Here is a 24,675-nt window from a genome sequence, read left to right as displayed (position 1 = left end):
GATGTCATTAAACATTTCTCCTCAAGATATTGCTGAGTGATCAAATGTGTTGCTAAACCAAATAAATACACATTTGGGTTTTACAAACATCAAATTATGACTTTTTTTACCCAATTTCATAGAATGCATTCCTTCTTTTGGTGAATGTTAAATTAGATCATCAGATTAAAGCATTATTTCTATTACAGAGCCCTGTGTGCTATATGTCAAAATCTATAGCTTTTTATTATTTCTACTTTAAAGTATGATGCACAGAGGTGGGGGATTGTGAACAAATTACTTGGAGTGTACACTGGTGATTAATTTTTATTGCTAAAATATCCAATTTTCTATTATTTAAGAATGCTTTACAACACAGTTTTGATCTTATATTGCAGTGGTTTATTGTTTACTGTGTATGACTAAGATAATTTTTGAAGAGTACAATATAATAGTTATTTTTAAATTGGTAGTGGATAGGAGGTAAATTATTTTCAAATTAAAGAGACTGAAAGATGATATTGTCCTTATTAGTAAGTCTAAGAAAATAAGAGATGAGTCCACCTGGTATTTATGAAGCTATGTAAAATATCCCACTTGACCACTTGGCATGGCTCAAAGTTAGTAAGGATTCACCTTGATCGGTGTTCAAATAGAGAATACACAGTATTCAAAGAAAACCAGGAAGGTCTTCATCCTCAACTCATAAACTTTAAGACAAAAATGACACAAACAAAGATGCATAGAATGAAAAGTGCTAATATACACAACTATGAAATAGCTAGTATCTTATTCATAATTTTCTTAAAATTTCTAATATCTCCTTAATGTTTTTTATACAAAGGATTTATATGAAGTCTCTGTACTTTAGTTTCACAAGATTGGCTTTGTGGATTTAAGAAGACATGCTTGAGATGGCATGCATTTCAGTTTGGTTAAGTTTATTTTGGTATACACTAATTTAGCCTTTAAAGAGAGAATACAAAAAAAGAGAACACCGAGTAAGACTGCTCAATGGATATCACCAGAGATGTGAATTGTTACCTTCCTCCTGCTGTGCACAGTGAAAATTGTTGTAGACGTTCAAGGATATTTCCGACCAAAGCTTCATCTGTTATACATGTTCTGAGATGCCTTAAGTTTTACACTTTAAAAAGATGCTGAAATTCTATTCTCCTGAATGTAAGGAAATATTAATTAGCTTTAATTTCACTATGGGTACTATAAAACTGAGTAACATCAGGTACTTCTGCTAGCTATCTTGATGTATTTGTTCCAGAACTATTTTCATTTCTTAAATCGTTAGAAACTATTCAATTTTTAACCTTTTTATAAAATATAAACTCAGAAGAAAATCGTGGTAACTGGAGCAAAACTGGGGTAGATACTGAAATTAATGCTCGCCTCAACCATTTACTGGTCTTCTAGATTTTGGGCCACATCAGTGAGTATCTCTAAACCTCTTTCTTATCAACAAAATGAAGAAGATGGTGATATCCAGCAGTGTTGATACAATTAGTAAAGGAAGAAGAATGTGAAAATATTTAGTACACTATACAATCTATGTAGTGGTTATCAATCATATGTCATTTACTTCTTAAAATTTTGTGAATGTCTTAACAGTAACTACATATCAAGATCACATTTTGTGCCTAATGGTCTAGCAGATGAAAATAAAACAGCACAATAAACTGATAAACAGATTTAATTCTGTTCAAAATGTTATAGTTCAGATGAGAAGATAAGATAAATATATGAAGAGATCAGTAGGATTAATTCTAGGTAAAGTAGTGAACTAGCTCTATACTTAAAACACAGAAGGATTTATGCTAGAAAATTGACTGTTATTGCGTAGCTCTACAGAAACATTCCAGCAGATGGTTATTTTTAGCCAAGCCTTGAAGACAGGACGGTATTTAACATGGTAGAAAAGAAAGAGTGTGTGGTTTTAGATAGATCAGTGGTAATGGAATGCTGGTAGACCAGGATGTGAGAAAGAGGAAGATGGTAGGAAGTGAAGGTCAAGAAAGGACTTGGGAAGGAGAGGATCGATTTTGGGAAAGATGAGTGAGTTGCATAATGAATGTTATTGCAACTGATAGAAATTATGAAGTTTGGAAAAGAAGAGAAAGAAATGATAAGTCATGTGAGTAGAAGGACAAAGTAGGTTAAAGAGGACTAGACTAAGATATATTATTTTTCAGATCCTACTGAAATATTTAGATGACTATATCTGGTATTTTAGCCATGAAATTACACAGTTCCTCTTCCACTTAGATAAAAGAAAAACACGAAGAGAAAATGCACTTGGTATAGTTAAGAAATTGAAATATAAAGGAAATATTTAGTGTCCAACAATTCAACTGCTATAATATAATTTACCATTCAAAAACTGCTGTGTCCCTAGTAGCGGGACTATGGCGTTTTTCTTAATTATACGTTATGATGATGGTGGCTATTAGTGAGTTTACAAAACATTCTTGAAAAAATATTTAAAATTCTCAAAGTCAAAATCTTTTAGCCTAGGGGAGAAGAGTTAACTTAAATATAATTTAAAAAGTATTCTTTTATTATTCAGTATTTTAAACCATGAAATTATTACTACTTTTTTTGGTACCAGTAATCAAACTCAGGACCTTGTGCTTGCCAGGCAGGTGCTTATGCCACTGAGCTATATCCCCGGCAACCTGAACCATGAAATTATTAACAGCCTTTTTACTCAATAACTTTTGTTTCTCTGTAAACCAGTATCACTCAGGACATAGGCTCTTCATTATATTGTCAAACACTCTACTCAAGACTAATTCCACGACTTTACCATGCTCTTTTCTCTACAGTGTAGAGGTCCCATAGAGCTTTCATAAGTTATATTGAAATTCAGACCAGGCTTTGACCCTTCTTCTCCTTAAGTATTACTAAATGCATCTTCTTTTCACATATTATTTTCCAGATCATCCTTATTTTCATCCTGTCATCTACAACTTATCTTGCAAGATCCTCAGCTACAAGAATGTGCTATCATTTACATTTTCCCCAATATAATTGGTGAATCTTTGCCGTGGTTGAAAATGGTATGAAAACAATGAGTTTTTCCCACTTAAAACATGTGTATGCAAACAAATACACTAGATTTTGAATATAATTTCAGGGAAAATATTCTGAAACCCTTGGGAAACATGGACTCCAGTATAAGAAATCCTGAATTAATGTTTAAACATCCATGGACAAAGCAGCAATTCAATACAAGTAGTCACTGGATAAACTAAAAGTATTTAAACAATGTGCTAATTGGTTTAACAAACTTAACCAAGCACTTTGGGAGAACTAGGATGGAAAATATTTGTCCAAGGAGAGGAAAGAATATGGGATTTAGGAGAAAAGAAAGGATTTCATTCGAGGTACTATGTTCCCCTGAGATTTTGTGTGCAAAACCTGAGAAACTCTTCTTAGAAATAAAATTCAGTTACTCTCAGAGATTTCCATCTTGAAAGTTAAGCCTGCCTTCAATAAACCAATCACATTGAGAAATCTTACCAACTTTCTTAAACAAATATTAGTTTTATATTTCTCCTAAAGCAGGGCTAGATAATGAAATCATGTTTTAGCATGATTTCAATAAAGAAATAAATAGGTATTGATTATCAATTGGTTGGGATGTAAAGGTGATCAGTATATTCTCTTTATGCTTGAGGACCCCATGTTCTAATAGGAAAAAGAAATGATATATAGAAATAAATGTACTATGGAAGTATATAAAGTGTACATATCGTAGGAGACTATTATCTCAATTGCAAGGAAAGCCAGTCTTAGACCTTCATATGTCAAGTAGTATTCTACCTCATACTTAACACAGGCTTCCAGATTATGTGACTGTATAGTATACAGAGATCATGAAAATTTGTTGAATGACTTAACATCAAATACCTTGTACCTGCTTATCTACCACGAGTCTTAAGTATCCCTTTTCTTTACTGTAGCAAGAAATGCACTGTGTCACTGACTTATAATTTTCTCTGAAAGTGTTTTGTGCAACTTTCTTAGCTTTTTAACTATAATACATTCTGCCTGGAAAAGGATTTTTAAAATATTCTAGAATAACTGGATGAATGCTCACTTTATATTATGCAACACTTATTGCGTATCAAATATATCAGGAGTTTGTACTACAGAAACACAATTCATTATAAGGATTATAAACATGCTTTCATTCTAAATTTGTTGCTATGTCTTTGACTGTAATAAGTAACATTTAGGTGTTAGCTGATTTTAAACTATTGCAGCAATATCTTAAGACTTTCAAAATCAGCCTTGAGTAGCCTGGGTGTTATTTGAAATGGTGATATTGATATGATTTCATTTAAAATGAAATTCAATGTAAAAAGGTGAACAGCAAAAGCATTTTCCTAAATATAATTTTCTTGGAAAGGGATATCAGCCAAGGCATTTTGGAAGGATAGCCTTTAAAACCAATTGCACTCACTTTATATTCATGAACCCTTAGTGCTTCTCTTTCTCTGATGTTTGAGAGTACATTAGTAAGTCTTTCAATCCATAGGAAAAAAAAAAAAAGAGGTTTGTTTTTTTTTCCCTATTATTCCCTCAAAGTTAGCCCAACTTTTATCTATTTGTCCTGGGACAGTAAACTTGCTGGCAAGATGACTAGAAAAGCTTGTAATGTTTGCTAAAAACAAAATAAAATTCTTCCTTGTGTGAGCAACGTTTAAGTCCACTTTTAATTAAAATCTTGTGGTAGCATTTACAAGCACCACACTTTACTTAGAGAAAACCCATAGAGAACATATGAAGCCCTTTTGTTTCACATATCATCCTAGAAAGGGCAAACTTTTTTCCTAGTTTTCATCCCTGCCCCAGTTTATTCTAGTATGAGCACTTTATTCAAGGTGATACCTAAAAAGTCTAAAAGCAATTAAAAGTAACAAAAAACAACAAAGGATGACACTCAGTAATAGCCACAGAATATTTTCAAGTGCTTATTTATTAAGTGCCATGCACTGCTTGGTGGACCCTGGGGATATCATTGGAAACAATGTAGTAATGGTTCTTGTACTTTTGGAACATTTAAATTCAATCTGAGTTTTGGTGTTGTGGCGATAAACATTAACTCTTTATTGCTGTAATTTTCAGACCTAAAGGATTATTTTTGAATAAAAATATAGAAATATATAATGTCAGGGATTTTTGACAGTTATTCACAAGTGGAAATCGCATAATCAAAGATACTTTTGTAATAATAGGAGCCTGACAAACTCATTGTTTTTTCTTTAGCCACGAGCCTTGTTTTTCATTGCATTTTTCAGACATTTTTGGAAAATGTGTTTTCACACCCAGAGGATGTAAGCTCACAGACTGTTCCCATTATAAAGAAAAGAGACAAACAAGAAAAATAAATCTGTGATGCTGTGGTTTTGAGAAAACACATAATCAAAATAACTGGAAAAAAATCCTAAGTTAAATATTTTAACACCATATATTTAAAGCATTTTTGTATATCTCACTTTAAATTTTCTTCATCTAAATTTAATTTCATCAGTACACTCGTCTATGAGATATTTAACATCATCACCTTAAATTCTACTTTTTTTCCAAAAAAATGAGAAATTTTCACTACAGACTTTCAATGATTGTTCAAAGCCCCCTAGCACAGAAAATGTGTCAGTCCTTGACAGGAAGTCCTGGAGAAATTTTGAAAAGAGAAATGTTCATAGTCCCATAACATGGAACAAATAATTACTTTCCAATATACTTAATAAAAATCATTTTTAAAGATCCATATTGGATACCTGAAGCCACTGTTTGAGTGTTTATCAATAGTGGCAATATCCATAGCACTGTTAAACTTCTATTTAGATTGGATCCAATCACAGTATTAAGATCAACTCTGTTTAGCCATGCCTGCCAATCCTTCCTTGAACATGCCAAACTGCAACAGTCCTTCCCTTTTTCTCTACACTATAGAAAAACTCACCTTTCCTTAAAGATTGAGGGATATAGAAAATATCTATTTAAAATACAGACCACCCCATGCTTCTATCTACATCACCATTCATTCCACAAACATTTTATCAATATCTAACATGTGTGAGCTGTGATGAGCTTTACAAATGCTACCATGAGGAGGCATGGTCCCTGAGAACTGGCAATTTATGTTCTAAGTGGTTTAACAGATAATCTAAAGAATAAATATGTAATTACAAGTTGTGCAAATATTTATTTAACAGTACTAAGGATTGAACTCAGGGCCTTCACACTGAGCTACATCCCTAGACTTTAAAAAATATATTCATTTGTTTGTTGGAGACAAGGTCTCGCTAAGTTATCTGGGACTGGATTTGAACTTGTGATCTCACCCTCCCAGAATGCTGGTGTTACAGGCATGTGTCACCACACAAAGTGCAAGTATTTTAAAGTATAGGCTACTATAGAAAATATAGTGAGATAGAATTTCCACTACAAGATCGGAAACAGCCTTTTTCACTTAAGTTGATGCTTGAAGAATGAATCAAGGTTAGCAGAAAAGAGATACCTTAAATTTTTTTCTTGCAAAAAATGAGCCTTAGGATAAGCTTCCCTGAGTGAGTTGCAGTTCTTTATTCTCCTCCCCTTTCCTAAGTGTTTTCTTTTCCTGTTCTGCTTTCACTTCCTCTTCTCTTTCTTTGAAGGCAAATTACCAAGTTAAGGCAACTTGTTTTTTTCTGAAGTCCTAGACTGCATGAAGCACCCTTTCTTATAAAGCATAAATGATTAATGGTAGAATCAAGTTCACCTTGCAAACATAGTTAGAAATTGTCTGATTCTGTGTTTATTTTTAAAGCCCCACTCCACATCATTAAGAATACTGAATGTTCCTGTTTAACAAGATTTGATAGTGTCCATTAGGCGCTAAGTACTCTCCAGTTGAGTGGGAATATACGGAAGAATAAGAGACATTATCTAGATCTCCTGAGCTCCCAGCCAACAGGCAATGGTCACATAAACGATAATCCAAAAAAAGGGACAAGTGTAATGCTAGAAATGTCCAAGTATAAGCTTCGAACAAAGGAAATGGGTTACGGAAAATTTCTTTGAAGATCAGAAGATCAAACTGAATTATACATGATGGGAATTACATAAAGTAAATGTGGTAGGGGAAGAGAATTATTTATGGAGAAGAGACAGGAGAGAAGTATTTCAGGGTCATAGATGATGTGATGGGCCAGGCAGAAAAGGTCAGGTTAAGCACTTTTGACATCATGTTAGGCATTTTTATTAGTGTTTCAATTTGGACACAAAATTGTAAATACTTAGATCAGTCTTCATTTGTTCCAGAGACTAGTCCTCCAATCTCTACTGTAAAGAAAAAGAAAGAAATATATTTGTGTATCTTCCTCTACAAGAAAGTATTTGGTAATTAAAAAAGGGAGCACATTATACTGACCTAGTTTCAATAAAAAGCTCATTAGCTATTAGTTGAAATCCTCAGAAGATGGCAGACCAGCATGGCTCTGTAGATGGAGACCAATAATTGTACTGGTGCCAGTGCAAATTCACTCAAAGTCATCAATATGTGACTATAGCAAGAACATTATAATTTTGGAAGGGGAAGTTCATTGAATTTCACACACTTATGGAATAATAATATATTAAAAATAAGTCACTGCAAGATCATAAATATCTATTACATGGTACCTGTATATAATGGCATGGTAAATGCCTTATAATTTTTGAAAATTGGTGAGTAATTTCTTTTAAAACTACAGATTAGTACCTGCTAGTAGGTTATAATAAAAATTTCATTTGTCCTGACCAGAACATTTTATTTTAATTTTATTTTGAGATGTATGCACAAACACACACAGAATTGAAGAGTGAAGCATTGGAATGCATAACCAGTAATATTTCATAGAACTTTTGTTCACATTTTTATATGCATGTTTGTACACTAAATTCAGAGGTAAGTCAAACATTTTAGCAAATGTCAAGCTAGTGGATTCCTTTATTTAGTATATTTTCTATAAAATATTTATTTTTACTCTCCAACAGGGACTGTATATTCAGATGTGATTAAAAACATCATTGTACAGCTCTGAAAACTTCATAATGGAGAGATCAGGTTTACTAAAAATATATATATAATGTATGTGTGATAACAAAATATTTAGGATAAGAAGGAATCCTGGCTCCACAGATAAGGAACATGGATAGCATCTCACTTATGAGCCAGAACATTTTATCAAAGAATGCTCTATTTTAAAAACATTATTAATATATTTATGGAGTCTTCAGGGAAAAGACAAAAAGCCGTTTAAGATTGACACTTTAATTATTACTTCATTACTGCTACCGTAGATTGAGTGGTATCATGGTTTCAGATCAAGTAACATGCCTTTGCAAGAACTTGGTTTACTATCATGGAGTGACCTAGGTAGACTTGGGTTATCAAGTTCTTGAAATCAGGATATGAAACCAGATGGAGGAAAAATAATTTCCGGTTGATGCTCCAAGACCTGTGTTGTCTAAATTATAATCAACACAAAATGATTTGTTTTATTATATTCTCAGTGTTTGTTTACTTTTGTTTCCAAATCTAAATTAGAGTTTTGTGGAATATAATAAAAATATACTCAAAAGGAAATTACACTGAAAAAAGTCATTACCATGATTAAAAGCCAAGGTTTTTACTTAAATTTATAGAAATAATAAAATTGAGGTTAAGCCATGTCTTCAATTCCTTCTGAAGAAGGGACAAATTATTAAGAAAAGATATGTTAAAAAAGATATGAAAGTCCATGCTAAGAGAAAAGTAGTTTCTCTCCTAAAGATGAAAATAGATAAGAAAAATATACACTTATGGAAGGATGGACTTAGAAATCAGGATAGAAATAACATATATTCTATAGTTGTGACTATTTAAAACCCTGAGCATATGAGAACAGACTAGAAAAATACTACACAGAAACAAAATAGCATATGTAGAGAATATGCCCAAGTTTTATGTGATTATTCTGCTTGAAAATTTCTTTAGTGATAGTCATAGAATACTTTCAATAAAAATATTAAGGCAGAGTTTAACTCATGAAACCAGTGTCTTAGTATCAGTATGATTCTCTGGGAGCTCAGGTTCCTGTTTCTCTCACTTTTCAAGTTCTATAATTTTGGTTGCTCACACTTTTTACTGTTGCTCTGTGGTGTTTGTTACCGTTTTACGATTTTGTGGTGTTCACCGCTCTGTGTGACACGATTGTGGTTGTGTTTTGTGTTGTTGTTAATTGCTTGTCTTCTAGACGTAAGCTCCCTAAAAGCAGAGAACTTGCTTGCTGTATTTACCTCTGTATCCTCAGCTTTTAAGCAGTGGCCGACACATAATTGCTCTTACTGATGAAATACACTATTATCCAATATTTTGTTTGCAATTCTGGATATTACAAAGAAAATATACATATTATTTTGTACAAAGGGGTTGTGTTTAGCCTGTAGCTTATATGAGGAGTAAAGGTAAGTATGAATAAAACATGGTAACATCCTTGAATAGCTCTCTCCCTCAGAAAGCTAACAAATATTAAAAATTCTCTTTTATATGCAGTTGGCCCTGCACATATCTTTAGTTTGTTGCTTTTAGCTCCACTGAGCTGATCACTCTAAATATGTTTAAGTCCTATAAATATCTGGCTACTGCATAAAAAAGTGAAGCAAAGACTCAACCACAGATTATACTTAGGCTCTGGTATATAACCTTCTCATATTTCTATAATTATAGTAGTTTTTAGAGTACTGAATGCATTCACATCTGTTGACAATGGCGATAGCTTCGATTTTCTAAGTACCATGCCTTTTCGTATTCTCAAACACCATGCACCCTTGCTGGGACTCCATGGATCTGCCCTGGAGTATCAACTCAGGGGTTGGGGTCAGGAATAACAGTGATCCCTGAGCAATCTCTATTAGTACTGACGCCAACCATCACCCTCTTTGGTGATTTACTGCCTGAATCCTATGACCTAACATTTGTTGCTTTAGCCTACCTTTATCTCACCATCTACTCTCTTGTAGTAAAACTCTTTTCCATGTAAGACAGATGCTATGTCCAGCTCATAAACCCAGGATGACACAAGACTCAGGTTTAGATAAACACTCTATTTCAAGAGCCTTTTCAGTGGTGGGATGGAGGCAAATGTCCCAGGTTGTTCCAATCAAGTGTATCTATAAATTTGGGGGAAAAAAGAAATTACTGTATTTCTATATGAAGATTTCTGGTATAAGACTATCCTCTCTAGGAATATTCTTTCTACTGTAAAGAAAGGGCCTGAGTGAAGGACTTGATTTCTCTTTTGCAGGTATGACTGTAGCCAGACTATTCCTGGACTTTCTGGTCACCTGAGCTTCGAAATACTTTTTTCTGCTTAAGCCACTTTGAGTCATGTAATATTTTAATATGTGAAAGAGTTCTTGGAATTAAAAAGGAAAGGGGTAGAAGTCAAATCATCATGTATTAACAGAGTGGCAGACAATATCAGATTTTATAATATTTGTATTTTTGAAGGAACAACACCTTTAGTGGTGAAAGAGCTTACTCAAATTTATCGTTCTCGGTCAACCCTAATCCAAGTTCCATGTCTCTATCTTATTACCATGATGATTCTATTGCCCCAAACAATGAAGTGGATAAATCAGCCTGTCCCTCTTTAGTCTCTTTTATTCATCTTTTGGGCCACCATCTATTTTCCTCATTTGACTTTTATGTTACTAATGATAAAGTGATTGATTTTAGTTGAGTATTGTCTTTGTAAATAGATGGCTTTAGTTTGATTCCACATCCTATTATGTACTATAAACCTACATAAGTTACTTGAATATTCTTTACCCATCACGTTAATATTAAAAATTATGGATAATTTAGCAGATATCTCATAGGGTCATTGGTAGGGTTAATGGCATGAAGAATCAAAAATACGAAGTGCTGATGAAAGGAAGTGAGATTTTAAATAGCCTGTCTATGTCCAACAGTTCTTGTTAATGTCTATCCTGTGCTTCAAATAATCTTGCATACATCCTAATTAAAAGTCCTATTTCCTTATATCAGATCAACTACAATGACAGTGATATTGATTCTCATTGCAGGGGCTGGGGATTTAGCTCAGCAGCACAGCACCTGTCTGGCAAGCTCCAGGTCGTGAGTTTGATTCCCGGTACCGGAAGAAAAACAAACAAACAAAAAAATTAATTCACATTGCAATGTGTTAGATTCTTAACACAGATTGCTAACTGATGGACTTCACATTACAGGTGAGTCATACTTAGAGATTATACACTCTTTTGAGTAAAATGTTTAACTGGTCTGTGATGGAATAGAAACAGAAATGTAACAATGCAATGAACAACTTCTAATAACAGTAGGAAATCTGAGAAATTGTGCTTGTGAGTACCAATGAAGAGGGTGATAAAAGATGAGACTGAAAATCTAGTAGCAAAGCTGCAACACTTATTATTCCAGTCATATTTCTTTGCACTCTGAATGCTAGCTTAGAACTAATTAGTGTAGAAATAAGAAAAAAAAATGAAATGACTCTTCTAACATCAGAGAGATAAAGCAATGACTAAAGGCTAACTGAGTTAGTAACTCAAGCTTAGTGCCTTCACTTGCAGATTGGAAAGTTTCTCTGGAATAATTTTTAAAAAACAAACAGTTTATTTCAAACTTTGAGTCACTGAAGTGACAACGTATTAAATTTCCCTTATCTTTTCAAAGAGGTCAATAAAGACTGATTCTAAGTGATGATGATAGACTTGTGTTTTTGTTAGCCAAGAACAAACTATTAATTCTTATATTTGGAGATAACTACAAAACATACTGTTTTCTTTATTAAATGCTCAGGCAGCATGATTCAATAAGCAAAATAATTTAAAAGGTTTTTTTTAAGAACGTAATTGCAGACAGCTAACTTAACAATCGACTTTTCATCACTGTACCTGTAGAATCCATTCTCACAGTCAAACTGGGCAACATAAATGAAAAGGGTAACAACACTGCTATACACTTATCATGAAAAGAGTAACTCATAACCATTGCAGAAGCAAATAAAAAAATACAGAGTTCTAAATACTACAATCTAACATTTTGGATTTAAGGTATGATCATTGTGTCTCCCCCAATCAGTTTTGCTCTGGAAATTATCAACAATAAGCCTCTCTGTGCCAGATCTTAAACTCACTCAAATGATAGCATATTCTAATTAAAAGCACAAATTGCATCAACAAATTCAAAGGCTTCAGTTTTATTTATCTATACATATGCTTTGTGAAGCTAATCTAAAATGTACACAAATTGGGAATTAAATTTCTTACTTGTTGACAAAACACTAAATGCAGCTGGTAGAGATGACTACGAGGTCAAGACTACCCAGCTTCCATTTGGTGAATGCACAGAAAGGTAATTCATAAAGATATGATTTTAAAAGTAAAGCAGTGAAAGAAGTAAAGTTAAAATGCCAAAAAGGAAAGCAGAAAGGGACTGTAGAAAGGAAGGGCTGAGAAAACAAGAAAATCTAAGGAAAAGAATGCAACGGGGTTGCTGTGTTATTCTCAGACTGAGAGCTGAACAAATCCCTTTTATTCAAGCAGTGAGGTCAGTAAAATGCTTTAGTGCACAAGTACAGGTTTAAACGTCCAGAAGTTAAGAGAAATAAAATTATTGCTATGCGATCAATATATCAATGATGAAATAGATTCTCAGAGGCATAACAGAACCTATCTCCTCTACATTTTCCTGAAGGAGTAGGCTCATGTCCTCCACCACTATTTATTTTAACATTGTCTAGGAATTGTTCAGAAAATGTCTATGACCTCTGAAAACAACATCATTGGAATCTTGAGTAGCAAGTACTTTTTATTTCTTTAAACTATTTAAAAGCAGGGCAGCTTTGGTTTAAGGGTATGTTTGGTTTCTTTTATAATGTCAGTTTTTAAAATGATTAGGCTGAGATGTAGCTCAAGGTGATTGGTTGGCTTTTAACATTTAACATTATAATTTAATAAAATCACTAAAAATAGGCAACTTACTTGTAATGTCATTTTGTTAACTAAGCTTTTAACACAATAATTTCCTGTACACAGACAGTTGAAACCCAAGCACTTTCAGACATACAGTGATCCTGTTTATGTAGTATTAAATATAAAACTTGTGACCTTATATTCTGAATATTTGTCAAAAAATGAGATAGTGAGCTTATTCTATTTATAGAAGAGGTCCTGATGCTCTAGAAATATGTTCCAAGGCCCAATACTTTGCTTCAGTCATTCTTCAAATCTGATGAAAATGCTAGGGATTAGGCAGAAAGCCAGTCTTGTAAACTAGGATCTGGCAGCCACTCCAAGTCAGAAACAGATTTCTGTGCTTTACTACCTTGTCTTTCTCCTGAAAAACATGTATCAATTTTTCTTCTTAGTCTCCTTAACTCAAAGCATCATTACTAGAGTAGCCCCGCTATGCCTTGATAACCTGGTATCCCACTTGGCCTGGCTTCAAATCCTGTTGTCATGTGTTCAAATAGCATTTCTAGATTGTTTTCCTCAAAAAAAAGCAGTTGGGACGTTTTCGTATTTCATATTTCATAGATGATAAACAAAAATTTATCCACTCTTTGTATTATGTAGATTAGAGAAGACTAGCACACTATGAGGGGAAAGCATACTCAGTTGGGTCTTTCTCCTTTTCAGTGAGACAAATAATTACAAGTTGATATTTTAGTAATTAAGAACTGACTGCTGCTGTGATAGTACATTGTTGTTTATGTATGCTGTAACTCTCACATACAATTATGCCTAAAATACTTTATGAACAGTCCATCCTAAATGCAGGTATGAAAATATCCCAATGAAATCCAATATTTTATAAAAGCAATAAGCACAAATGAAATATGAAAATACATTTATATATGAATGCATCCTAAAAGCAACCTTAAATATCATGTTTCAAAATAGTGTCTAAGATCCTACAGAAAAGAATAATTCTGCATTATCTGTGTGATCATAGGATGAAGCATGTTTATGTTTGAGGGTCTTTATCACAAGACACAGATGGATTTTGGAAATACGATTTGGAAGTCATTTTTACAATTGTTCTGTCTTTATCCTCTGATGTTAAGTAAAAAATACTATACTGACTCACAGTTTGACAGCTTCACCTTTTGCTTGGATAACATGTAAGATATGTATATGGAAGGAATCCTATTCTGCCAGTAGCCCTAAAACTTATATAACACGCCACCTCACATATTAAATGTGTTGATGTGAGTTTGGAACAGCTGTGTATATTTTGCCTGTGTACTTCCAAGTGCTTTTTAGTTTTCCATGTCAATGAAAATAGAATGAGTACTTTTAACTAGCAAACCTGTTATGGTTGAGTTCTAAAATGTCCCCCTAAAAGCTGATGTGTTCAGAGGTTGGGTTTTTGGAAGGTAATTGGATCGTGGGGATGCTAAGTAGGTGAATCCACTGCTGAGTCCAGAGCTCGGTGTGGTGTCACACCAGAAGACTGCGGCTGACTTAGCTGCTTTCTTTTCTGTTTCCACATTACTAAAATGATGGTGTGGAAAGGGAGGGTGAGGAAGGTGAAGAGACAGTACTTCTCACTTCAACAGTTACCGGGCAAGGATATTTTACACTGAAAATTCTTCAGTTGTATTTGAGTGCATGTACACATTTTATCATTGACTAATAAGTGGATTACCTAAAAAAGAAAAGAAAGCCTTGATCCCAAGGAACAACACATAACTACTTTCCCTTATGTAAGGCCCTTTGACAAATATAGTCACTGTAGTCATTTTAGAACTCTATGCATTTTAGAATTGTTAATTAAGTTATACTTCATGAAGCAACATGTTCATTGAGACAAAGTAAAACTAAGATTCAGTACCATACCTGGATTTGGTTCACTGGATATTCTAATCGGAAATTAATTCTTGACTGAGGCACTTAGCTAAATGTTTTGTGCATGGTATTTGTACTTCCTGTTGGTATATGTGAGGAAATGTTTCACAGGACCGTCATAAAATTTAGTAAATTGTATCTTTAAAAAATAGCTCCAGCAGAGTCTTACGCAAGCATGGGTGCTGGGAGTACAGCTCTGTAGGAAAGCACATGCTTAGTTAGCATGCACGAGGCCTTAGGTTTGCTCCCCAGTACAAAAAGAAGAGAAAAAGAAAAAGAGTTAGCTTACAGTCCATTTCTCATTCTACATGGAAATTTTCCACCTCTAATTTTGCAGAAACAGCTAAGAAATAGAAGACATTTATTGTCTTCATCTGCTTAATGATTTTTCACAGATTCTTTTTATTAAAATGCTTTCCTATGTACATAATACAGTAACCATAAAATATATGGAACATGTACAGAAATGACCAGTATATTTTGCTTTGTTAGCTCATGATCAATTGGCTCCAAAGTGGAAATGGCCCTGCTGGAAGGGCACGCACAGAGAGGAAAGCTGTTCAAACTGTGGCAGCCAAAGAACAACAGAAGGGAGCTCCACCTCCTCCCACCAGACCGTACTTCCCAACGCCACATTCAGCTCTGGACTCTGCGGTGGATTCACTCACTTATGCGTGTAGCATATAGGTTTGTTTCTCTATAATAACAACAGTCAGAAAGACGTACTTTAACCTTATCTCATATACATTTTAGAGAATTACGGAAATCAGTGCAGCAACCTTGCTTTCAAGCACTGAGTATGTCTGCAAAGAGAAAACTAACTCCAAGTGAAATTAAAATACTCCTAAAGAATTAGAACAGGAGGCTGAGATACACAAAAAATTATGGAAATGAGACAAATAGAATTATTTGAGAAATAAAAATTAAAATATTTGCTTTGTACTTCTCAAAGACGTGACAGAAAGTTCATGTCTAATACTACCGTAATTGTGCTGTTTTATCTCCACAAAGGGTTGTAATTTCTTTCAGAATTCTCTTAGATATTGTTTTTAAATTAATGAAAATTTGATATCATTGGAGAAAGAGGTTTCCTTACAACAGGACTTTAAAGGCTGTTGAAAACTAGAAAAATAATATTTCTGCTGCTTGCTATTTCTATAACAACAATGATTTCATTATTTTAAATTGTTTTTATTTTTAATAAAGCAAAGGCTACAGTTTTATTCATATAGCTACAAAAAGATGACAATCCTGTTTATAATAGATAACATAAACTTGTAATATAATATAGATACAAGTACAAAGACACTAGCATATTCTTGTATGATAATTTATCATATAGTCAATATAAAAATAGGCCCTCAGGAACCCATGAAAATTGGAAGAAAAAATCGTTGTTTGACTTGGAAGGATTAAATTTCCTGTTAAGAAAATGGACACACTGAAGAGGTCTGAATCAACTTTCAACATTACTGAAAATATTGATCATTCCTGGAAGGACCCAATGTAAAGATATCAATCTATGTCCCTCTAACTCAAAAAAAGTACTAATCATGTTGTCCATTTATATAAAAATTAAGTGTACCTTAATGCAAATATTGCAAGAACTATCAATTAAAAGCATTGGAAAGATAGAACTTTATCACTCATTGTATCCAAATCATATAAAATTATGATTGTGCTTTTTTTTTGTTAGCTGTACCTGGAGATGCATCGTTTTGTATGGATAGTTTCAAAAAATGATACATGTAAAAATCACTTCTCAAAACCACAGGTGTCTGTATAGGCAGTAGTCTAGGCCCCCATTAAGAGTTATTATTAGCCTCTGGGTATTATTAACCCTTTAACCAAAGAGCCATTGAAAGCATCACCAAGCATTACTATCATTCCTTAATTGGTCCTTTTCTCAGGAATACCCCCCTAGTTTCAGCAGAGTGTATCCTGTTAGTATCTTATCCTATTTAAAAATATCATATAATTTTAGAATATAAAAACAAATACAAGAGTATACTTATATATGTACATCTACCCTTAAATCCAAATTGAGATTAATTTTTAGACTGCCATATATATTTCATCCCTATTTAAATAGCTTTGACCAATTTTTATGAAAATAAATCCAGCCAGAAAGTATCTTTTATACATTAAACTTTTAGTTCAGATACATTAAAAACAAATAAATCACTTAAAACTTTCTAAAAAATCACAAGTAGATCAAATATTTAATTAAAAACCATTATCATTTAGCAAAATGCTTGCAACATTCATAATTACATTATATCATGGCAGAAAGTCCAATTTTAGTCTGTTTTTTAAAATATTGTACCAAAATTCTATGTTAACTAATCAAATTGTTTTATCTTTGTTTTTTTCTACCCTCAAAGTCATATAACTATTATCACTATGAAAATAAATATTATTTTCTTGTCTGAGACTAATGATAACTCTTGCTGGCTTTTGCATAAACTACAAATCACAACAGCTATAAGTATTTCAGGTTCATATAATTATCTGTGCCAAGTATGAATTTTTAAAGATTAATTGACTATTTTGGAAATTTATTTTAAATTGATTTAATATGCTCATCTCAAAAGTGATGAATTAATATTACTTCCATGTATTATAAGTTCAAGGTTTATAATACATGGAAGGCTAGTTATAAGTTCAAGTTAACGTTCAGGTTTCTGGTACATTCTGCATTTTATTTGTTAATATTAAAAGTCATTTTACAAATATAGTTTAGGCAAATTAGTATCTTCTAGTTCTATTGGTAGTTAGCATCAGATATAATATGCAAATCTTATAAATATCATGTTTTGCATTTTCCTATTTATTGATTAGAACTATCTGATGATTTGTCCTGATAAACTAGTATCCTCCATTAGGAAATGAGTTTCAAAACTACTCAGTAATAAATCTTTGTCATGTTGTATTTTTGTGAAATAAGTATTTTAGGATTTCCCCTATATAGTTGTCCTGATAAAAAATGTCATAAAATATAATTATCAGGTTTACCTTGAAACATTAGTAAGATTTACTAGAACATCATTTTAAAGGGAGAAAAACATGAACATTATATGCAATCATGATACTAAACAATATTGTGGGAAGGCATGGTAAAATGTCCTAAAATGTATCGTTCCTGCAATGCATCTCGCCTCAATGTATTCACTGGGTACTGGAATTAGTTCTGACTTTCAAAATATAAAAGCTTAATTTTTCAGAAGTATGTGAAAAACTATGTACAAAAATGCATCTTTTATATATGTTATTGTTACAATTAACATTTGCAAAGACCGATGAAAATAAATATCACAAACCGTGCCAAACTTTCACATTTTCCTAAGATAGTAGAGAAACAAGCAAACAAAACCTTATTTCACTCACATGGAAAGCTGCTGGCTTCATTTTGCATGTCCTTTCATGTCTAAACTTGTTAATTCAGTTGTACATACACATGAAGTAATTAAGTGATTGCCCTTTTTGTCCTTGTGCCCAAAAGGTGGCACCTCTAAAAATTAGAGTTAGTTTTCAACAGAGACACTAAATTTTTTAAAAAGTCGTTGAAATGTCAAAGCCCTAGAAAGAAAGCATGTATCATGCATGTGTGTGTGTGCATGCCCGTGTGTGTGTGTGTGTGTGTGTGTGTGTGTGTGCATGCGAACATGTACTCTTGCTGCGTGCATGTTGTGAGATGATTCTGTTTAAGAGGAAAGATAATTGTCTCAAGTGGAAAATGGTTTCCAAAATAGTGCACATTACACGGATAACCCATGAAACCAGCTCCTCTCTAAGTTTGTGTATAAACTTACACGTTAAAGATCATGTATGTGGTGAAAGAAATACTTTCTACACTGTATCCACTAGTGTGGAAGATGGGGCAGAGTTAAGAAAAAAGACCTTTTTTTCTTTTCTCAAGTAGACATCTTGTGAAAAAAAAGTAAGACTTGATATTCCCCTGATAAATCAAAGGAAAGGATTTACCTAGATGCTAACATCTGCCTACTTCTTTTTCTGTGCTTTTGCAGGACCCACTTGGACTGCTTTCCCAGTACATCTTACTAGACAGTTTTCTTTACCTTTACCCATCTGAGAGTAATCCCTTAGCTATCATTGATGCATAATATCAAAGAAGATGGAATTAAAGGCTGTTGAAACTGTTGTCAAGGCTCTGTCCAATAAGTTCTGTTTACTTGACCTATTATGCAGGCAGCCAGGGCCATGGTGCTGTTTTGATATCTTTTTTTTTTTTCTCTCTTAACAAGAGGAGAAGAGAAGGAAAATGCTTTCCCTTTCCACATCTTTGAAATGTGAGGGTATCTTTCTACCATTACTTTGCAAACTTCGTCCCAGTACAAGATTTGTGGCCATCTGAGCCTCTCCATGTGTCTTCTAAAGGGAATGTTCAGATTGCATAAACATCATCTCATATCCTTTAAGTATTCTCATATTCAAGGAAAATGAGCCAAAGCATGAGTTTGATATCTGTGCAATAAAATTCAAGCAGATAGGACAAAGGTAAAGGAAAATGAAAATTCATACACAAATACAGCTTTAGTACAAAAGATAACATTGCTTTATTTCACCAAAGGGTTAATATCTGAGAAGTAAATAGCAACGTACACACAAAGCCAACTAGATCAGCTCTCTCAAAGTAGAATTCCAAGGCTCCTGATCATGCTGGTGTCACTTATAAATCTTTTCAAACTTCACATATTTTTGCTTTCCCCCGTATAAAACCCCTGTCAAACAACCTCAACAAAGCCGTAATCTGTTTTTGTTCTGCTTTTTGTTTTTTAACTCAAGTACTCTCAGAGTTCAGATATTAACACTGGTGTGGAATACCACAATATCAGCCCGACAGGACGGATGGAAACAGGAAAAGTCAGATGGTTGGCACTTAAAAGCAACAGCAATTTAGCAGTTGAAAGTGGGATGTACTGCCGGTTTATTTTTGTTCCATTTGAACCGATCAAGTGAGAGACAGAGCCTCTTTCAAGGAGGAGATCAAGTTAAACTTGATGCTTCTCTCTCTGACAGCCGGAGCTGGCTGGCTGGTCTACTCCCTTCTTCAGTGTAATTCTTTATTCAGTTTGTTTTCTGTACTCAAATTTTCACAGGGCTTGTAGTTTATTTTGCGCACCCCCCGCCCCCACCTCGCCAAAGGTATCTTCATTATCCTCTTCCCTCTAAGAAAAGCAATCCTCTCTAGGGAAGAAACCCTGTTCGAGCTTAGAGGAGGAGGAAGAGAGAGAAAGGAGAGAGGCAGAGAGACACAGGGAGAGAGGGAGAGAGAGAGAGAGAGAGAGAGAGAGGGAGAGGGAGAAACAGAGAAACAGTGAGAGAGAAACAGAGACAGAGAGATTAACAGAGAGAGAGAGAGAGAGAGAGAGAGAGAGAGAGAGAGAGAGAGAGAGATTAACTGGGGTGGAGGACTGAGGAGAGATAACAAGAGAAAGAATGCGGAAGGAGAAGATGGGGGATGCCCAGTATCAACTCCAGCCTGAATCACCAGCGCTGTGCAAAGTGCTTCTCCAAGCGATGCACATGTGGTCCTCCTGTTTCTCACAATAGGCCACCCGGGATCCCTCCCTAGGTCTCCCACCACCAAAATCCAAGTGCAGCGAGAAGAAAATCTTTGTAACAGATTCCAGCGCTCAGGCACCGCCGAGGTGGCCCTGCCATAGTCCCCTGCCTTACCTGGACGGAGGACCAGGAGGTGGTGCCGGCTTTCGGTTCTCTGAGCTCTCTCTCTCTCTCTCTCTCCGCGGGGACCTGCGCGAAGCTCTCGCTACTCTCGCTGCCTCCGCTTGAGAGGGGCAGCCTGCAACACAAAAAGGGGTGTGTGGGTGTGGGTGTGTGGGAGGTTTTCCAGGACCACCAGCTGGTTACAGCTGGCGCCCCAACCCTACACACACCCCTTCGGGGCACTGGGGCCCCCCTCTTAGCTAAGCACCACCCTGGGGGCTTGCCCCGGGTGCAGCCTTAAGTTGCTGGTGCTGCTCGCTGCTGCCGTGGCTGCAGGAGGAGGTGGAAAGACACTGGGGGCAGGACTCGGTCTAGAGCATCCCCACACTGCAGCTTCTCCCGGAATCCCTCCAGTAAGGAGGCGGCCGCCCATCACCTCCCAGCCTCGGCTGCCTGATTGGTTCCACCCGGGTACGCTGCGCCGGGGAGCCAATCCGAGAGCACTCATAATAGGTGGATCCGCTCAGCCAACAGCGCCCATCCCAGTTCTGCGAGGGTCTCTCCAGGCCCACAGCGGAGAGGGACCCGAGAAGGGGGGTTGAGGAGGGCTGGGGGAGGGGATCAACTAAGAGGGGAACGCATCCCAAGGAGACACTCTCAAGGGCTTCTCAAGAACCCTCTGGGTGGGCTCAGGGATGCCCACGACCTGTTCAGCAAGCCATCTATGCACAGGATAAGGAGACGGCACAACACAAAGCTTTTTTTTTTTTTTTTTTTGTACTTTCAATCAAAACCTGCCCTGATACTGAGCATGCCCAGACTGCCACAGCGCCCTAGGAGTTTCGATGTGTGTGGGTTTCCGGGCTGTGGATTTTGGAAAGGGTGGGAGCGGGCAAGGGAGAGGCAGAAGTTTGTCATTGGCCACTTGACCCGGCAGAGTTGGGAAAGCAGTTCAGGGTGAGGCTCGGAAACGGTTCTGAACAAGTGTGCTCAAACAGAGCCACGCGCAGGTGGCCCCCGGGGCTGTGGGAGGCTGGGGATATTGTTCCGCCGGGGTGAGGGGTTGGAAGCGGGTTTAGGCTCCTCGGAGCCCTGCTGGGTGCCTGGGGACTTCGCGGGAAGGGTGCGGGGACCAGAGCTGCAGGGGATGCTGCGCGCCTTAGGTGGGGCGGAAGAGCGCGACTCCACCCAGCAGCAGCTGCCGGGCGGGGAGAGTCGCTGGGAGTTTCCACTGCGGCGACCAATAAGTTTGCAGACCTGGGTCAAGTGCGGCAGCGCTGGGGGCGCTTGTTCTTGGTGCTCGCGTGTGTGCGTGTGTGTGCGCGCGTGTGTGCTCGCCCCCTCCCCCATCTCTCTCCACCCCTTGCCAGCGCGGTGATGAATAAAGCCTAGGTTCCCCCCCTCCTTCCTCTCTTCCCTGCTCAGCCGTTCTGCTGGGAAGTAAGAAGCTTTTCCCTTGTGAGAGCGGAGGTGACCTGATTGTCTCTAAGCGCTTGGGCAATTTATAGCTTGTTAATACCCAGATAGTGAGAGGGCGGTTTGGCAGGTGGGGGAGGGAGGGCCAGGCGGCCAGGCGGCCGGAGCGCACCGGGCTCCGGGAGGAGCGAGTGCATTATCCGCTCCACAGGTGAAAAAATATGAAAATGCAGCCAAGTACTCCCTTTCTCACTCACTTCTCTCACTTGACCTTGTTTAGGGGCCTTTGAACCCTTATTTGTTTTACTTAGACAAGCTAGCAATTTGCCTAAACTTGATCAGTAGCTACACATTAGAAGTTTCTTAATTAGGCTCTTTATTTTTGCTGAGAAGGTTATCCTGGCATCTCAGGTAAGGAAATAAATAGCTATCACAACTCCCCGAAGTCATCCACTATGAACTGGAGTTTTATTAACACTGGTGTGCAAAGGTAAATGCAGCAAGAATTCAATTAACAGTAACACATTTCTTCAAGTTTTTAATTAAATTTCTCATATTTATGTAATGTTTAAGATTAAGATGCTCATTTTTAACACAGGGGAAAAGACTACCTTGATATACACTTATCCTCCTGAGAGACAAAGACTTGTGGTTTTGGCTCAAATGGCATTACAGGTAACTTAACATTAGAGGTGGAATTATTAAAAGGATGGTCCCCAAGTTGTCACTTTATGTAAATATACATATTTTATTTTCTAAAAATTCCCCAAACCACGTTTTCAAATAGTTTCACTTTGGAAAGAGACAAGAAGCTATTATGAAACTGATTTCAAACATTTGGTGAAGAAGGGGAGAGGAAAGAGGATGAAGAGTTGAAAAAAAACAGAATAGAGTATCTCCTTAATTTCTTACACAATAAACTTCTTTGCTTGACATGGTTGTTACAACATCCACCTAATAGTGGTCTTTATTCTAAGCATATACCTGCGTTGCTTTCTAGATTCCAATTATTAAGAACTGCATGTCTTCCATGTACACCAATAGTTGCGTGTATAAACAAATACAATAATTTAGAACATATGGATGAAAAGAATACTTTGAACAGAGACTTTGGAATCGCTATTTTAGATTATTTCTAGCATCAACATTTTTAGACACTTTATTTTTCTGTCCACCTCACGTCGTACCTGAGAATCTCTTGCAGTGACCAAAATTCCAGACAATATGAATGGGGTCAGATGTTGGGATCTCAGTGTTCCTTGAGAGCAACTGCTGGGCTAAAATAAGCAATGGTCTTTACTTGGGTAGCATGCTTAGTTTTACGATTACTAACATCTTTGTTTATAAATATCAAGAAGACTCTATACACTGGCTATTGACATCGGTTTTTGCAGAACTGAAAAAGAATTTTTTTCCCACTTACTCTCATGTTCTCCTCAATTTTGGGGAATTCACTAGACTTTGTCTGGTGCTTCCGGCTTGACACCACATGCTTTTCTTTTGCAGAGTTTGTATCATCTCTTTGCCTTTTCACTAAGAGAAATATCAAGGCAACTGTCCTCTCATTTTACTCCACTAGCCCATTTTTTCTGGTACTTGTATCTACGGGTCCCTGTGTCTTTTGCTACAGAGCCTTAAATTATCCCCTGGTTGCATAGTATGTTTTAATCTGTTTTTTCAAAACTATTTCCTACTTTTAAAAACAACTGCTGCATTCTCTCTGCTCAATCTTATTATTTTTTTTCTTTGCAATCTTGTTCTGAGAGGATCTCCTTGTTACCATTTTCTTTATTCCTTTTTCACTGAATTCCTCTATTTACCACTTTAATGCTTCCTCTGCCATCTATTTTAGGCTGCAGGATCAGAATAGAAACTAAATTGGATTGGGGCACTGAGGAGAAAAGTGTGTCTATGGCAAGAGTGGGAATTAGGGACTTTAGAAACCAGAAATTCATTAAGTGCAAACTTAGCCAAGGTTTTCTGTGGACTATAGTAAGGATGCTTTCACGAAAGCCCTTTCAAGAAAATTCCGCGTGTTGGTGGAAAGACTAATCTATCCTATTTGATTAAAGGGTTATGAAACCTGGGTGTGGTGGCGCATGCTGGTAATCCCAGCATTTGAGAGTGAGGCAGGAGGATCACCATGAGTTCGAGGCCAGCCTGTGCTACATAACTAAGTTCAAGGCCAGCCTGCATTACATAGCAAGACCCTGTCTCAAAAAGAAAAGAAAAGAAAAGAAATAGTAAAAATTACATTTAATCAAGACTCTGACACATTATTAAGCTTTATATCATTGCTATCCACACTAGTTATCTGGTTAAAGCTCTTTATAAATATCATTCCTCAGAGTTGTAAAAATAATCAAGATTTTAATTTTTTTCTGATTTTGTTAATTCTTTGTATAGATTCACATCTAATTATTGTCATTTCATAGTTAGGCATTTTCTTACACTGTTTTTGTAGATACTGCCTTTATTTTACTTTTTTTTTCCTTTCTAGGATAGATTAACTAAATGATTATGTTTTCCTACTTTTAATTTTGTATTAGTGCATTTTTAAGTATATAATGATTACATTTCTTGTAGAAAGCTGGTACTTGTATGTAAGACATCTCAATTCTTTTTCACCCCTTTTTCCTACTTCCCTAGCCTTCCTTTTATTTTTTAACC

At 35.9% G+C, this 24,675-nt stretch overlaps 1 protein-coding gene across 2 annotated transcripts in view; it reads right to left on the bottom strand.

Moving 5' to 3' along the window:
* Nucleotides 1–21,013, bottom strand: part of Syt1 (synaptotagmin I) — a 532,145-nt gene extending 511,132 nt beyond the window's left edge. Inside the window, exon 1 of one of the 2 annotated variants that reach the window (XM_005374359.2) lies at nucleotides 20,602–21,013. The gene's annotated coding sequence lies outside the window, so the exon portion shown is untranslated. The remainder of the gene's footprint in view (nucleotides 1–20,601) is intronic. The other variant, XM_005374356.2, reaches the window with a different exon arrangement.
* Between the last annotated feature and the right edge of the window lie 3,662 nt (nucleotides 21,014–24,675).

The sequence above is a fragment of the Chinchilla lanigera genome, unplaced genomic scaffold (genome assembly GCF_000276665.1).
Source record: "Chinchilla lanigera isolate Chin_1 unplaced genomic scaffold, ChiLan1.0 scaffold00004, whole genome shotgun sequence".
NCBI classification, from domain to species: domain Eukaryota; kingdom Metazoa; phylum Chordata; class Mammalia; order Rodentia; family Chinchillidae; genus Chinchilla; species Chinchilla lanigera.
The sequence above is the reverse complement of the archived record's forward strand: the minus strand, read 5'-3'. Positions and strand labels throughout refer to the sequence as shown.